At 51.7% G+C, this 14,825-nt stretch overlaps 1 protein-coding gene across 1 annotated transcript in view; it reads right to left on the bottom strand.

Annotated features, from left to right (window-relative positions):
- Positions 1 to 4,046, bottom strand: part of DNAH1 (dynein axonemal heavy chain 1) — a 76,948-nt gene extending 72,902 nt beyond the window's left edge. Inside the window, exon 1 of the mRNA XM_072875777.1 lies at positions 4,006 to 4,046. The gene's annotated coding sequence lies outside the window, so the exon portion shown is untranslated. The remainder of the gene's footprint in view (positions 1 to 4,005) is intronic.
- Positions 4,047 to 14,825: the final 10,779 nt, after the last annotated feature.

Here is a 14,825-nt window from a genome sequence, read left to right as displayed (position 1 = left end):
CTGCACACACACATGCCGATGTAATGATGTACACATACCTGCATAGCTTATTCCTATAAATTATGAGACAAAGCTCTCTGCGGTGTCTCTCAAGGCTACCCCGAATGCAATATGGCTTATTCATCAATTCCTGCTCAGGAGTCTGGAGACCCAGACTCCTCATCCAGCCCTACCTGACTAACAGTTTGTGTCCTGCACCCTCGCTAGGACCCACAGGTCTGCCTTGCTTACTTCTGGAGGCCAAGCCTCTGCAACAGGCTGCTACGTGGGAGTCTTCCAGCTTGCCGCAGCTAAGTGTTAGAAAGACCTTGCCTGGTCTTGCAGGCCACAGCGGTACCTGTCTGGAGTCTCATCCTGACTTGGAGACGACAACACAGCGTCCCTTCCTGCCATGCCCTCTCTGCTTTGCTCTTGAATGGAGTGGAAACTCGGCCCGTCCTATACTCTTGATCAGAGAGGGCAATTTTTTCTAAATTTCACCTTGCTGTCTGTCTGCAGAAATGAATCAGGTACACACAGCAGAGAAAGCATTACATGCATGCAGGAGATAAGAGGGAATAACTGTGCTGGTTTATTACTGCTGGTTCAAGCCAGTGCACAATTTTGAGAGGTTGAATCAAAAAAGAAATCAGATAATAAATCAAGGTTACCATGATGCGAATCCTTTAAGTGAAATGGAGTAAAAGATTGGAGAGACCTGGGAGACAAGATCAATAACACCCCTCCCCTCCTTCAAACTAGAAAATCTCAAATCTTTCCCCTCTCAGCTTCTCTTTGGCACAGCAACTGGAACTTCATACCCTGAAGAATGAATTTTCCATGGAGGATTTTGTTTTTATTAGCTATTTTATGCTCTGGCCATATCTATTTTAGCAGCCCAGCAGGACTGATCAGTATCAGCCAAGATCCAAGGATTCCTGATGAATCACTGCTGGACTCTTTCATGCCTGCTGCACTGGCACAGAGAACAGCAGCAAGGTGGAACGACCCTGCGGTGGCTCTCCTGATATGTCACCTGAGCATCCTCTTCCTGGGCGCAGGGGCAGAGGTGGCAATGTGACTTGCTGTACTTTTACCTCTTAGGACCAGAATCCTAAATCCGTCCAATTCAAAAAAGCTAACTCCAGGATGCAAAGGTTCAGATGAACCTTAGCAGGGTGAGCGATTGAGCTCACTCCCAATTTAGCACGACTGGCAATCTCTGCCTAGAACCAAAATAATGTGGCTGCTGCTGCCGATGGCTGAGTTCCCGTGACGGGAGAAGTGTGTACCAAGCCCACCCACAGCAGGCCTAACTCTTCACTGCTTTGCTCCCTGTGTACTCACTCACACCTCCGTAAAGTCCTTCCTGAGTTACTTATCTCAAAATAAAACAAATCCCTACTCAGTGTCCAGCTCAAAAACATCCATCATGCTCTCGCAACTGCACAGAGGGAGGGTCTGGTGTTTGTAACTACAAAAAAACCTGACATGCACCACCCAAAATAAAGAACAAAACCAGGCCTCCAAAGTTTCCCGGCAATTCCCCAGACAGATGAGTAAAACAGCTTGTCTGAGTGTGCTAAAGCTGATCTAGAGATGGGAGAACTGCTAAGCACAAAGGGAATCCTACTCTCCTGCCACCCCAGCTGCCGGGATGTGGCCAGGGTTTCCAGCAAGGTTTCCCAGAGCATGGTGGGGAGCTCGCTCCGGTGCCAGCCTCCAGCTAGCAGGGGGTTTGGTGCTCCCATCCAGCTCTCAGGAATGGTCTCCAGGTTGGTTTAAAAGACGAGAAGAGAGATCCTCTCTCTTTTATTCAGCCTAGCTGCTGAGCCAAGGGGCTTATTGCAGAGCAGTTCACTCTTCCTCAGCCCACAACTCTGCCAACAGCACCTTCCATCCTCCCACGCCCCCCAAAACGACGAGCAGCATGCAGACTCCAGGGCTGTCCTACTCACCCTCCATCCAAGGGTGACCCCGGATCCTCATCCCTGGGCAGCAGAGCTTGGCGTAGATTGCCAAGGCTGTCACTGCTTGGGGAAGGGAACACCTTCCATCTCGCAGCGAGCAGGCAACAGCAGCCTGAGCTTTCAGGCAACTCTGCTAGAGCAACTGTGGACAGTGTGAAATAGCTCGCGCTTGAGGATTTCTTGGTTGCCCAAGGAATCCTGAAGAAAAGCAGTGAAACTGCCCAGAGCCCTGTTAGTGTCACACTCTGGCTGCTGTGGCTGTGGGCAGGAGGCCAGCTGCATGGCATGTTCACAGCCTTCAGTCCCTTCCTACTCGGAGCACTTTCCTCAGGGCTGGAGCTCTTCCAACAAGGAGAGGTTCAAAGTGAGAAGGGGGGGAAAGGAGTTCAGCTCATCACAAGCAGATAAGATGTCTTCCTGAAAGCAGATCCTCTGTCCACCTCAATAATCCTTCACTCCCCCCTGCCCCTGCACATCTGGGAGCATCTACCCCGTTCTTCAATGGCAAACATCTGCCTGGCACCAAGCCATCCCAGCTTTAGCTATAATAAGCTCTGAAAATCTTTTCACGACTGCTGAAACGCCTATCTTTCCAGCAGTTCAGTCATGCTCTCTCACACCTGAAAAGCACGTTTCCTAGATATACCAGGTACGTTGTACTATGCTAAATTGAACTATTCAAAATGAGAGTATATTCTAATGGCATTGCTGACACAACATTAGCTACAGCATCTGTGTGTCATCGTGGCAAAACTATAATTACAATTTCTCGGTAAATCCAGGCTTTACATATCCAAGAAGTCAAACTCCCACGTGTCTTGCTCAATGTCTGGTATGAGCTTTTTGATCTGTTGCCTCTACTTCGATTCTTTGATCCAAAGCTTTGACAAAATGGACTCTTTTCTTTCAAATAAGGTTCAAAACGGCTAAAAATTGCAACAGAAAAAAAAGTACTTTAAAAATACTCTAACCCCAAAGCAAAACCGTGGATTGAAATCTTGTAGTCATTTATCTGAAATCTATTTATCTGTGGATTAGCCAGAACCCCAACTACTACACCATCCGGACACCAACATGTAGAAATTCCTTCTTCTTATAATTTAAGCCATATAATATAAGCTCAGACAAGGTGATGCAGTCTCAACAAACTGCTTTAAACATTATCCTCTACTTCAAACCTCTTCTACTTTAAAAAGGGAGTTGAAAGTAATTTTGAGTTTTATAGCAGCCCATTCCCTCCAACAGTTTGCGTGGTTTTAAAATTGATTTTCCTCCGGGTTTTTAAATGCATTCCATTCTCCATGGGAAGGCACCACGCAACCACCACTAGAACCTGAGGACGCAGGGGGGAACAGCAAGACTGATGGCGAACAGCGTTCCTCATTACACAGAGTGCCTTAACGACACGGTTACTCCACACGTTTTGAGGTTATAGCCATGGCGGGTGTTACAAGACACCACACAAAGTATTTAGACCGTGACTCCAATGATGCTTGTCTCATTTACGAAGCACAACAGCCTCCATTGCTACCGGGGTGCAGGAGAAGCAACCCAAGGGCCGTAACTAATTGTGCTAATCGTGGAGATGGGACAGAGCGAGGCACCCCGAGGGAAGGGGAAGCAGCTCCCCACGGCCCCCGCTTTGCACCAGCGTAGGTGGCAGGGGGACACCCCACCTCTAGTGGGTCTGAGGAATCCAAGCCCTGCCCGACATTTCCAGCGTCCTGAAAAACACGAGGGGGACTCCCTCATCACCCACACCCGCGTGTCCGTCCATCCACCCCTCTGTGCAGCCGTCCACCTTGCACCCGCCCATCCACCCCCCGGCCCTCCACCCGCCCGCCCGCCGTTCTCCTGCCCCCCAGGCCTCTGTCCCTCCACCCCCGCTAGGCCCAGCCCGGCGGGGCCCGTTCCCCGTCCCCCCCCCCAAGCCCCTCCTTAGACCCCGAAGCCCCGGGCCCACTCCCGGCCGAGGGCGCGGCGGCGCTGCCCGGGCCGGGGGGCGGCGGCCTGCCGGCGGGACCCCGGCCGGCCCTCCCCGGCGGGCGGTACGCACCGGCCGGCCCGCGGCGCCCCGGCTGCAAGCGCCCGACGCCGGCCTCGTTGCTACGGGAGGAGGGGGCGGGCGCAACCATCCCGCTGGAGGGGGCGGCTCCCCCCCCGCGGGCGGTTGGGCTGGTCCGGGGGAGGCGCCGGGCAGCGCGGGCCGGGCAGCGGCGCGGGCCGGGCCGGGGGGAGCGGTCTCCGCCACGGGGGGGCTGCGGGGCCGGTCCCGCCACCGCCGGGCCGCCGTAGAGTCCCGCTGCCACCTCAGAGACCCCACCACAGGGACACCACAAAGCCCCTAGTGCCACCACCACTGAACCACCACAGAGCCCCCACTGCTACCTCAGAGCCACCACAGAGTCATCACCGAGCCACCACCATCACCCCAGGGCCACCACGGACCTGCCGTAGGACAGCCACAGAGACACCACTGCCATAGAGCCACCACAGAACTGCCACCAGAGGCCACTGCCACTGCTGCGGAGCCACTGCCACCAAGCCACCACCACCACGGAGTCACCACGAGCCCTTGCCTTCCAGGGCTGCTGGCCCCAGGGTGCGGGTTCTCCGCCATCCCACCGAGGAGCTGGCCTCCACCGACGAGTGCCTCTGGGGACAGCCGCCAGTCCCCGCACGAGGGAGGCGAAGGGCTGGGTGCCTGCTGCTCCGGTGCCACCTTCCATGCCAGCTGGCCACCAACCCCACCGGCAGCTGTCCAGAAAGGTCCAGCAGATCCCTCGTCACTCATCCCAGCCCCAAAACCATTGTAGGCGGGCGGGTTGCAGGATGCAGAGCTGCAGGATGACTTGTCTACGGCCAAGCTTATGTACCCATGGAAGTCTTGAGCCGTCATATCTAGAGGGTCATGTCTAGGGGTGGGGATGGGTGACTACTGCCATGTGCTACGACCCTGGAGAACACGTCGTGCCCTATGGAGGGAAAGGTGGCACTGGGTCCTGCTGGGAGGGCCCTATCCAGCTGGTCCCTCAGGGAGGGCACGGTGGGGAAGGGACAAGCAGTGCCAGCCTGGCGGGGGAGTGAGGAAGAACAGGTTTGGATTATTTTGGGGGAAAGGGAGGAGGTGGAAGAAGCAGAGAGGAAAGGATTTAAAGAGGAAAAAAAGCTGTAAAAGTAAGAGATCTAGTGTGAGGGAGGGCAAAGGGCAGAGGAGGAGGAGGAAAGGATGAAGCAGGAGACCAGAGCGGAGGCTCCTGCAGGAGGGGAGCTGTGGGCAGGTGGGTGGGCAGGGGCTGCTCCGTAGCCCCTTCGTCGCCCCACGCCTGCCGGCCCTGTCCAGGCAGGCAGAGAGCCGAGAGCAAGTCCTGCTGCTGCACAGCTCTGCCCCCGGGAGAGGGACAAGTCCTAGAAAGCAGGACCGGAGGAGCAGAGCTCTGCAGGGCTTTCTGAGGACAAAACACCCGCCCGGCAGGCTGGCTGGGGGTTCGCCTGCGTGGCCCTGCACGGGGCAGCGGGTCAGGCGGGGTGGCACCGGGTGGGGGGGCATGCCACGGGGAGGCAGCAGAGCCCAGGTGATGAGCACCGGCTCCTCTCCCTGCCTGGGCACCTGCCCTGGCACCGGCTCCAGCAGCCAGGCTGGCACTGGGTGCAAGGGGCCTGGGAGTCAAGGGTGGAAGAGGCGTTTGTGCCGTCCGAAAATTTACAAGCAAGGGGATGTGAGGTTTGGGCAGAGAGAGAGGCGGAGGCTGTGGCAGGCAGAGCCTCAGGGAAGAAACACAAGTTTCTCCTGTTAAGAAAGCTCCCTCCCAGCAACGCTCAGCTCCTGCCAAGGCGTTCTCCGGATCAGCGCTGCGCAGCAGGGGGGTCTCTGTACGGATTCGCACCCCATGCTGGACTGCCCCTGGCCCTGCTCAAAGCAGCGGCTGCTGGAGAAACTCCCAGGTGTAGGTTCTCTGTCACACTGCCAGTTGCGTCGCTTTACTTAAGCAAGGAGTATGTCCTGGCTTGCCTCAATTAGGTTTGATATAATTACAGCTCTTGCTGGATTTCCTTGGGGTTGCATCCCAGATGGTTCCTCTGGCCAGGAGGAAGCGATGGTGGAGCCCTTCGCCGTTTGCATGGGAAAAATACCCGCCCATTTCACACCAGCTTTGTCTCCCCTGCAGCAGGTTGGGATTCGCAGCAGGTCGTGCTGTCCCTGCGGTTAGCTGTGTTTCATTTTTGACCGGGCTTTCAAAGTTTGACACAAAATGCTTCAGTGAGTCAGGAGATGAAAGCTGAGCTGTTTCGACTGGCTGGGCCTTCACAAACCTACCAGGCCAGAACAGAAAGCAGACAGGTGTGTGAGCCGCCCTGCTCTCCATCCATGTGCTGCCACAACTGATTCATTTCCTGACCTGCCTTCAAAAGGGTCTTCTGGTTCCCCAGAGACTCGCTCCCAGGGGTTGCAGCAGGGTGCACGGACACCACATCCTGCTTCCACGGGTGCTCCTTTAGCCCAGGATGGCCAGGCAGAGGAGTGTGAGACCTAATCACTCGCAGAAGGCAGGTTCAGAGTGGTTGCTGGTGGGCGGCTGGCACAGCGCTGAGCATCTCTGTGCTTTCTCCTTCTCGTATCAGTCCGAGCTGCGATGCTGTCTCCAGCTGGGCCGGCACAAAAGATTTAGTGCTTGCATCCTTCTGACAGGTTTTCTTCCTGCTCCTTTTCTGCTGTGGGCTCTTTCGAGGCCACAGACCTGCCTGTAGTTACAGGTGATGCTGAGTTCCCAAGAAAACAGTTCTGCAAGAAGAGGTTCCCCAGTCCCTGCTGAAACAGGCTGATCAGTGACTTACCCAGGATTTTATCTAGTGCAAGGCTGTTTTGGGAGAAGAAAAACACTGCTTTCCCTGTCCAGCCAACCAGGCCACTGGCATGGTGAAAGCATGGGCAAGTGTTAGCAGAGTCTGGACCCACAGTGAGGGAGCGAGCTCTAATCTCACCCAGTTACCAGACATGAGAATCAAACCAGTTTCAATAGGTGTTAGGATGTGAGCTGGCACTGGGAAGGGGAAATACGTGAAACATACTAATGGTTCCTTCTGTCTTGGAGGCTCTTTGTTGGCTGAAGAGCCCAGCTTCTCTCTCGTATTGTCCACCTTTCCTCCCCTCCACTTTCATCCCGTTGGCTCTCATGCATCTATCCCAAACTGACAGCTCAGAAAACACCATTGTTAGGAGAGCATAACACACCAAAGCTCGCTTCTACAGAGAACGGCCTTCCTCTAGTTATGGGAGGAATAATAAAATATCAAAAAGCCCAACTTCTGCGGACCTCAGCGATGATGCGCTGGTTGTTGTGTTTCATCACTTGCACCTACCCAACGTGGGTGGCAGGCCCCTTCAGATTTAGCAGTGTTTCCATACCCACCCCACACACATTTTGCTGAAGGTGTAAATGATCCTCAAAGCACAAGGCCACTGGAGAATAAGGGCCTAGATTTCTCTGTCTCCACACCTACATGTGTTCCCACGCACTAGATACAGCATTAATCTAGAGTAAAACACCACATGTTGACAATGCTAACAGTACATTTGACAGAAACTCCTTAGATTGAACCCCAAAACGCAAACCCACGAGAAAGTCATAAAGCAGGGAGAGTCGGGACAAGGTCTGGCTTCACGTTGCCTGCACCTTGCTCCTGAAGAGGCAGTTTGTTCTGGGAAGGCGATATCAAGCCAGATTCACCTTATATTCCTGCTACTTTCAACAGCTCTCTCAACACAAGGCTGTTACCTTGAATTCAGGCAGGCTGGGACTGGTGGAGCAGTTTGTAGCAGCCAGCTGCCAATTCTGTGCTTTTCAACCACAGTTTTCACTGCAGCCTCAAAAAGGAATGAGACTTTGACCCCAACAGAGTGACATTTTAGTTAGTTAGCTTTCTCCCTTGTTTCCACCACTGTGCTGCAGCACCGTGCCATCTCCCCAGGATTCTTTTGCATTCAGGATCACACCATCAACCCAACCAGAAGGCTTCCCAAAGGAATTTGCAGGCAGAGATTGCTTCTCCAATGAAGGTGAGCAGAAAGTGTGGGCCTGGCCAGAGGTCGGAAGATGGCAATGAAGATTGCCAAGGCCAGGCCTGAGCAGGCAGGGATTGCTGGTGATGGAGAAGCTAAGCAAGCCTCGATGATGAGATCTCAGCAGCGGTGGGCAGAGAAGCTTGCAGTAGGTATTTTTTACACAAGTGGTTCAGGTTCAGCTGAATTGGCCAGAACTGTCTCTAATGCAACACTGCCATCTTCTCCATAGGGCTGCAGGTAGAAAGAGCCTGTCAGCCACCAGTGAGCTGGGACATTTTTCCAAGAAGAGCGTATATGTACCTTATAAGGACCTTGATTCCAGAGAGGGTTAGTGGCAGAGATGGTCCTGAAGATCCCACCGCCTGGCTTCCAAATCCCTTGGGGTTAGATCCTAAAATTCCTCAGAAGCCCCAGCCAGATAATGGCTAGATTTCACGCAGCCTGAGATGACATGCAGACAGGTCATTGGTCAGGACACGCACAGGGGGCTTGGAGCTCTGTAGCTCCCCCAGCAAATATGGTGCAGGCACTTCCCTGTCTCCCTTGGAAAAAGCATCAAAATGGAGCCGTCAGTCTAACCACGGGCACCCAGGAGCATAAAGGTAGGCGGCTGTAGTCTTGCTCTTGCTGAGAGGGGGCTGTTGACAGCTGGGACACGAGTCATCCCAGGTAAGAATACCAGGGTCTGCCTCACAAGGAAGCCAATATGCCCAGTCTGTACTGGGGAGGATGTAGCCTGAGAGGTGACATTTCCTGGCACTCTTCAGAAATTGCAGAGATTCACATATAAACACTCTTCAAGCATGCAAAACACAGCACTCAGGAGGCTATAGATAGAGCCTACTCTCTTCTAGGAAATTTATCACCCGCCCCCGGTGAAAACAATCCTAAAAGAACTGCAAGCCATTTCTGAAGAGCTACTAGCAGTCTTACAACTCAGGCATTCCCAGACAACATACAGGGATCGAGGTCCTCAGCTGATTAATTCTGAATGCTCAAGGGAGTTCAGAGGGGCACTTTTTTTTAATAGGATCAGGAGAAATTACTTGCCTGCTTTTAGAAAGGCTGGAAATTTTCCCTGAAGCTTCCAGAGGAACATCAAGATTTTAATGAGAGCGATGGAGACATCTTGGCTCCCTACCATAAGGGCACTTTCTGTGGGGTGTGGGGAGCCCAGGTTCAAATCTGTGGTCTGGAGCAGACCCATCAGGCTCAATGTTATATCTCCTCTCAGCAGGTAAGCGTAGAAATCATCTGGTTTTCAGCAAAAATTCCATCCTTTGCTGACAAACAGTAACGGATTCCTGCAAAAAGCCTTTCTTTCAGCCAACTGGCATTTGATCAAGGAATCCCCAACCTGTTCAGATTTTTTCCACTTGAAAGCTTGTGCCAAAAACTGGGATAGATCCTCACCTGAACAGCACCATTTCAGGAGCGGTACAGAGCACGGCCTGAGCCGATGCACTGAAAAGAGCAACAAAATCAATGCATTTCTTTGCACCAGGCCTTAGAAGTGTAACACCATCAGAAGCAGAGGTTCAGGCATGCCAATGTCGGAGTGGCATCTCTCCACACAAGAGGACAACCTGACATTTTTGGATTTAGAATGGCTTCACAACATACCTACTTGACACTGGTTCATCAGCTGATTTATCGCACCAGGTGCCAGCCTGCCTGCCTGCCATCAGTAACACAGCACTGTCAGTATCTGAGCATTCATATCATTTATCTGGCTGGGCCATCTACTCTTGAAGTACCTTCTCACTTAGCAGTGAATATTCCCACAAAGAGCTCTCTCAAACACAGAGAAACCATTAAAAACTACTGGTGGAAAGCAAAAAAACCCAAGTGTTTTTTTCTGTTTTCTGTCTGATTTTTGTATGCAACTGATTATTGTAGCAATGTAAAGATGAATGTGAATACAAATGTGAAACCCAGAGGAGAATGGAGGTTGAGTTTGGGTGTGACCTTTTGTTGCAAGTCAGGCTGCCTGCCTTGCACTTGGTGTAAAGGGAATTACTGGTGTGCCCATCCTGCAGAGCAGGGCACATTTCTGGGGATCTCAGCGGGGAGGAGATTCCTGAAGCTTAAGATTGAGCTTCTTCTGCCCAGAGGAAGTGTCAGCCACTTAGTGAGTGCCAAATCTTTTGCCTCGGTGCTGGGAACAGAGCTCAGAATAGGCAAAATCCGAAGGAAGCCATGGTTGTGGCGTTGCTTGAGAGAGACGTAACTGGGAGAAACTGGGCAATCAAGTCAGAAGAATTATGGCTTCCAAATGTGTATCGTCATCGTGCTAATTCCTAGCTCTCCCCCTGCTGCCTCCTCTGCTGACGCTCCAGTCCCCACTTCAATACCTGCCAGGTCCTTTTAGAGAGCTGACATTTCCATTCCTGACATTTTCTGCAGCTCCATCTGGGAATTAATGGCCGGATATTAGCAGCGATGGGGCCGTTTATCATAATTAGTCTCATGAAGCTACTAAGCATCCAACTATTTTTCATCAGCACCGAGGAAATAAACTGCAGAATCCAGTAGACGAGACGGACGATTTATTTATTGATTGATTTATTTTGGTCTGTCAGGATGCAGCTTTAAAGTTTGCCGAGATGAGCAATGCTTCTCGGAGGCAATGACGACAGTAGGGCTGGCTCGCCTTGGGTGCACAAGCTGCAGAGAAGAGGCCCTGAAACCCCCTGAGACAGTGAGGAGGCATTTGTTATCCTACTTCTGCTCTAGCCTCCTGCTGATATAAAATGACAAGTTGCAACAGGTTGAGCCCTGGCTAGACAAGCTCAGGAAGAGGAAGCCACTAGCCACATTATGGCATCACGAATGAAAGCCATTTCCAGGTGTGCCTTTTCTTCTCCATCGGGAAAGCAAACCGAGGGTGCCATTTACTCTACAGGAAGTGGCATACAGACCAGCAGCTCCAGGACTGTCATTTGCCTGGGTGTGCCAGGTTGTCCTTGGGCCTTAAAGCTCAAAGGAGGATGCTGCAGACAGCACACGTCTCTGTCACCTTCCAGTCGTGCCTGCGAATGGATGAAACTGTTTTCTTGTCGTCCCACTCGGAGCGGGGTGAAGTACTAGCTTGTTGTTTCCCTTCCCCAAAGGATCAGCAGTGAAGGGCGGAGAGGCAAAGTCTGATACACGGGAGAGATCCGACTGGGTCCCCCGCGGTCAGGGGAAGGCCCCCTGGAAGGGCTGGGCCTCACCATCAGCCACCTGCTCTGGGGGAGATAAGGTCCACCCTGTAGTAGCTAACACCTGCTATGCTCTCAGTCTTACTTTTTAGGGGCCAGTGCAATACACTGTGTTTCTGTAAGCTTGGGTACTCAAGGAACATGCCAGAGCCCGTGCTCCTCCCTGGGGACAGCTGGTCACTGAGCTGCTGAGATCCACCAGACATTGTTATCCATCCTGATGGCTACTGCTCTGGGCAAGGAGCCTCTGCTGATTTCAGTAGCTCTTCTACCATCTTGCAAGTCTTGATGACCATCTCACAAGTATTGAATGGGAGGAGACAGGAGATCCCTGCCAGGGTCAGCTGCCTCATACTGCACCGCTCTGCATGGTTTGTAGCCTGCAGTTGGAGCTCCTCTGCCTGCAGGTCCTCTTTGTCTAAGCAAGAAATGAGGATTGCAAGGCTGTGTGGAGCTTCTGCCTGGAGCAAGGCATGAAGGCCTCCAGGGCTCCTGGACTCAGTGTTGCTCTTCCCTCTATTCCCATGAAAACCCATGAAGTCTTACTACCACCCATAATCCTCAGTGCTCACCTGCAGCAGGCCCACCTCCTCTCCTGCAGGCTGATTATCAAGAGCTTTCCATCCCGAGGTTTGCTATGCAAACATCAAACATTTGTGTTTAAATATTACACTCTGCTGCTGCTGTGAAGCTAGTAATTATAGCCAGATGGGACCTGGCTCACAGGCAGACACAGGGCCCACACACTGCTGGGTGGCAGGTTTTTTTTGCAAAACCATGTAGCTGACCACTGGTAGGAATATCAGAGAAGCTGAATGTAATTAAAATCAATTTAAAAAAAAGGGGTTTCTAAATATATCATGCAACGTATTCCAGGTGAGCGCTAAGTGTTCCTGGCTGCAGTGCCTGGCGGCCTTAGTACTATACCTGGGACGTGATCCAAGCCAGCATGCTGGAGCCATACGTCCCTCCCGGCACAGCCTGACAATGACATGCACCGATTTGGTATTAGCACCTCCTGCAGTACCAACCGGGTCTGATCCTGCAAAGCCTTCCCCAGCTGAGTAAGAGCTCTTTGCACAAAGGCCTGATTCAGCCTGCACTCTAGTCCATCAAAGTGGCCCCTACAAATATGCTGCAGTCCCAGGGCCACCACACTGCCATCGTGAGCTTACATCTGCTGCTGCCCCCCACCTGCTAAGTTGAGAGATCATCTTCACATTGCATGCCTGCACACATTGCTGCCCTGCACGAGCTGCCCAGGGCAGGAAATACTTTATTTTCTACCAGCTCCAGGATTTCAGGTCTGATTCTGTTCCAGGCAAAACAAAAGTACTGTAGAGAGTGGTGTTTTTTTTCCCCTGTATGATAGTCTATATTCATGTTCAACATCTGACTGTATTTTTAATAGATAATCCTCTCCCTCTTTGCCTCTCCCCTACACATCAAACAGACCCAAAAGGTGAGCAGGAACATACCGGTTTGAGCAAAATGCCTCAATGTTTGTCCTACCCAACATCTGTGTTGTATATACACACCACCAAGTGCCCAGGAAGCAATCCCTCTCCTTGCCCACAGACGTGATCAAGCTCTAGCAGCTACAGTGATGCAGATAATAGGCACCATTTTCAACCTGAAAGAGGAGCTAGATCTACCTCATCATGCACAATTTAAGTAGCCGGGTAAAGAAACTTCTGCAGGTGACACCACTCCAGGGGAAACGAGCTATAAAGGCTACAGCCCTTTCTCTGCAAATCAACCTAGCTCTTTCAACCTCCATTTTCTCATGAGCCGGTGGCTCCCCTTCTTTGTAACAAATACTCCGGCATAGTCTGAGGATGCTCCCAGGCCAAGTGGTACAAAGCCAGAGCCTGGTCTCCTGCCCAGGAGACCTGTGTCAGTCATTCAACAACCATAGTTTCCATAGTAATTTCCATAGTTTTATGGAAATTACAAATTACTCTTAGGGAGAAAATGTAGAACAAGAGCAGGCCCATAACAAAGTGTGAAAGATAGTTTATACAAATAAGGAGCATAAACTGTGAGAAACACAACAGACAAGGGAGGAACCAATAGATAAGACAGTATTAGAAAAAAACCTGAGCAGATTAATGCAGAAATCCAAAGACTCTCAAGATCTATGAGGCAGTAGGAACCAGAAATACTTGAAAACTGTCAATTTATGTATTTCATTACCAGTGGAATACGATCCTTCCTGGGGAAAGACTGAACGTGCAAGGTGAAAGCAGCTATTATGGATGTTAGTACTTTCCAGTTTGAATCAGCAACTGTTACCATATAATAATGACAAACTGGTTATGGACACCTTCATCACATTGCAAGTGCCATGACAGCTTCTGGAATATTTTCTTAAAAAGAGTGAATTAGAAAGTTGGGGTGGGGGGGATGAGGGGTTTGTTTGTTTGATTTTGGTTTTCATAAAGAAAAAAAGCAGCCAAAAAGTCCAGTCGGACCCTTCTCATCCTAGAAGAGAATGACACAGGTTGTAATGACACAGGTTGTTTAATTCCCTGGGACAGTTGCTGGGATGTGTCCCCCGCGTTGTAACAGTCAGCATTACACAGCTACCTGCTCACCCACCCAGATGTAAGAGATGTCCTGCAGCCAGCCTGCCGAGCAGGAGCCATTGCCTCTGGCTGCGAAGGGAAGAAAGAGAGAAAGCAGCAAACAGGAAAAAGAAGGACGTCTAGGAGACGTAATAGAAATCATTGTTTTGTGAGAAACGGTAGAGCCATGGCAAACGCGTGCTGTAACTTGAGACAAGTGCCAAGCCCTGAGAGGTTTCCCGAGGAAATCAGGATCAGCCTCGGTGAGAGGCGGAGAAGGGGGGCAGGTAACAGGCACAGGGAGATGGGAAGCTCTGATACATCCGTCCAGGAGCCTGCACCAAAGCTCTTGGACCCCATCCTCTGAGGCTGGCCGACCAGAAGCCTGTGGCCATCTGATTCGCATTCACACTTCCTCTCCTTCTCTGCTACCCTGATCTCACTTGTCTGCTGCCTCTGTGGGGAGCTGCTTCTCCCTCTTCCTGTGCTGTGTGGGCTTCTAACTTCCCAAATCTTCCCCGAAGGACCACGAGTAGAGCTTTCCAAGGATGCTTATTTCTGCTGTCATATACCCCAGGAGAGTGTTATCGGAAGGGAAGGGAAGGCTGAACGCCTTTTTTTTCTGCACCCAAGAAGCAGAGCTTTGGCATGCCATTACCAACCCTTGTCTCTGCAGTAACCTTATCCGACGCTGCATGGGTCTGTGGAGGCTGTGTTGTGCTACTGTTGCCTTCATGAATAATGGATCCCCCTCCACCTTCCCTCTCCTCTTCCCTGTTAGATCCCATTTCATGTTGGGCATGTCTGGTATGTTTGCTGTGTCCCTGGGGTTGATCTGAGCCCTCTGATTCCCGGCTCCAGTTCCCCCCGTTTCCCAGATGCAAGTGATACACAAGAGGGCACCAGGAAAAATTCAAATTATCATTAGCAGAGGCATGAGCAGGATCTACCTCTTGGGTTTTGTAGGCGTTTAAGATATTTCTATTGCCTCCAGCAAGGCTGTGAAGCTCATACCGTCAGGGCCCTGAGGGCACTAATAGGC

This window comes from Ciconia boyciana, chromosome 11 (genome assembly GCF_034638445.1).
Source record: "Ciconia boyciana chromosome 11, ASM3463844v1, whole genome shotgun sequence".
In the NCBI taxonomy this organism is placed as follows: Eukaryota; Metazoa; Chordata; class Aves; order Ciconiiformes; family Ciconiidae; genus Ciconia; species Ciconia boyciana.
Note: the sequence above shows the minus strand (reverse complement) of the source record. Positions and strands in the feature narration are given on the sequence as shown.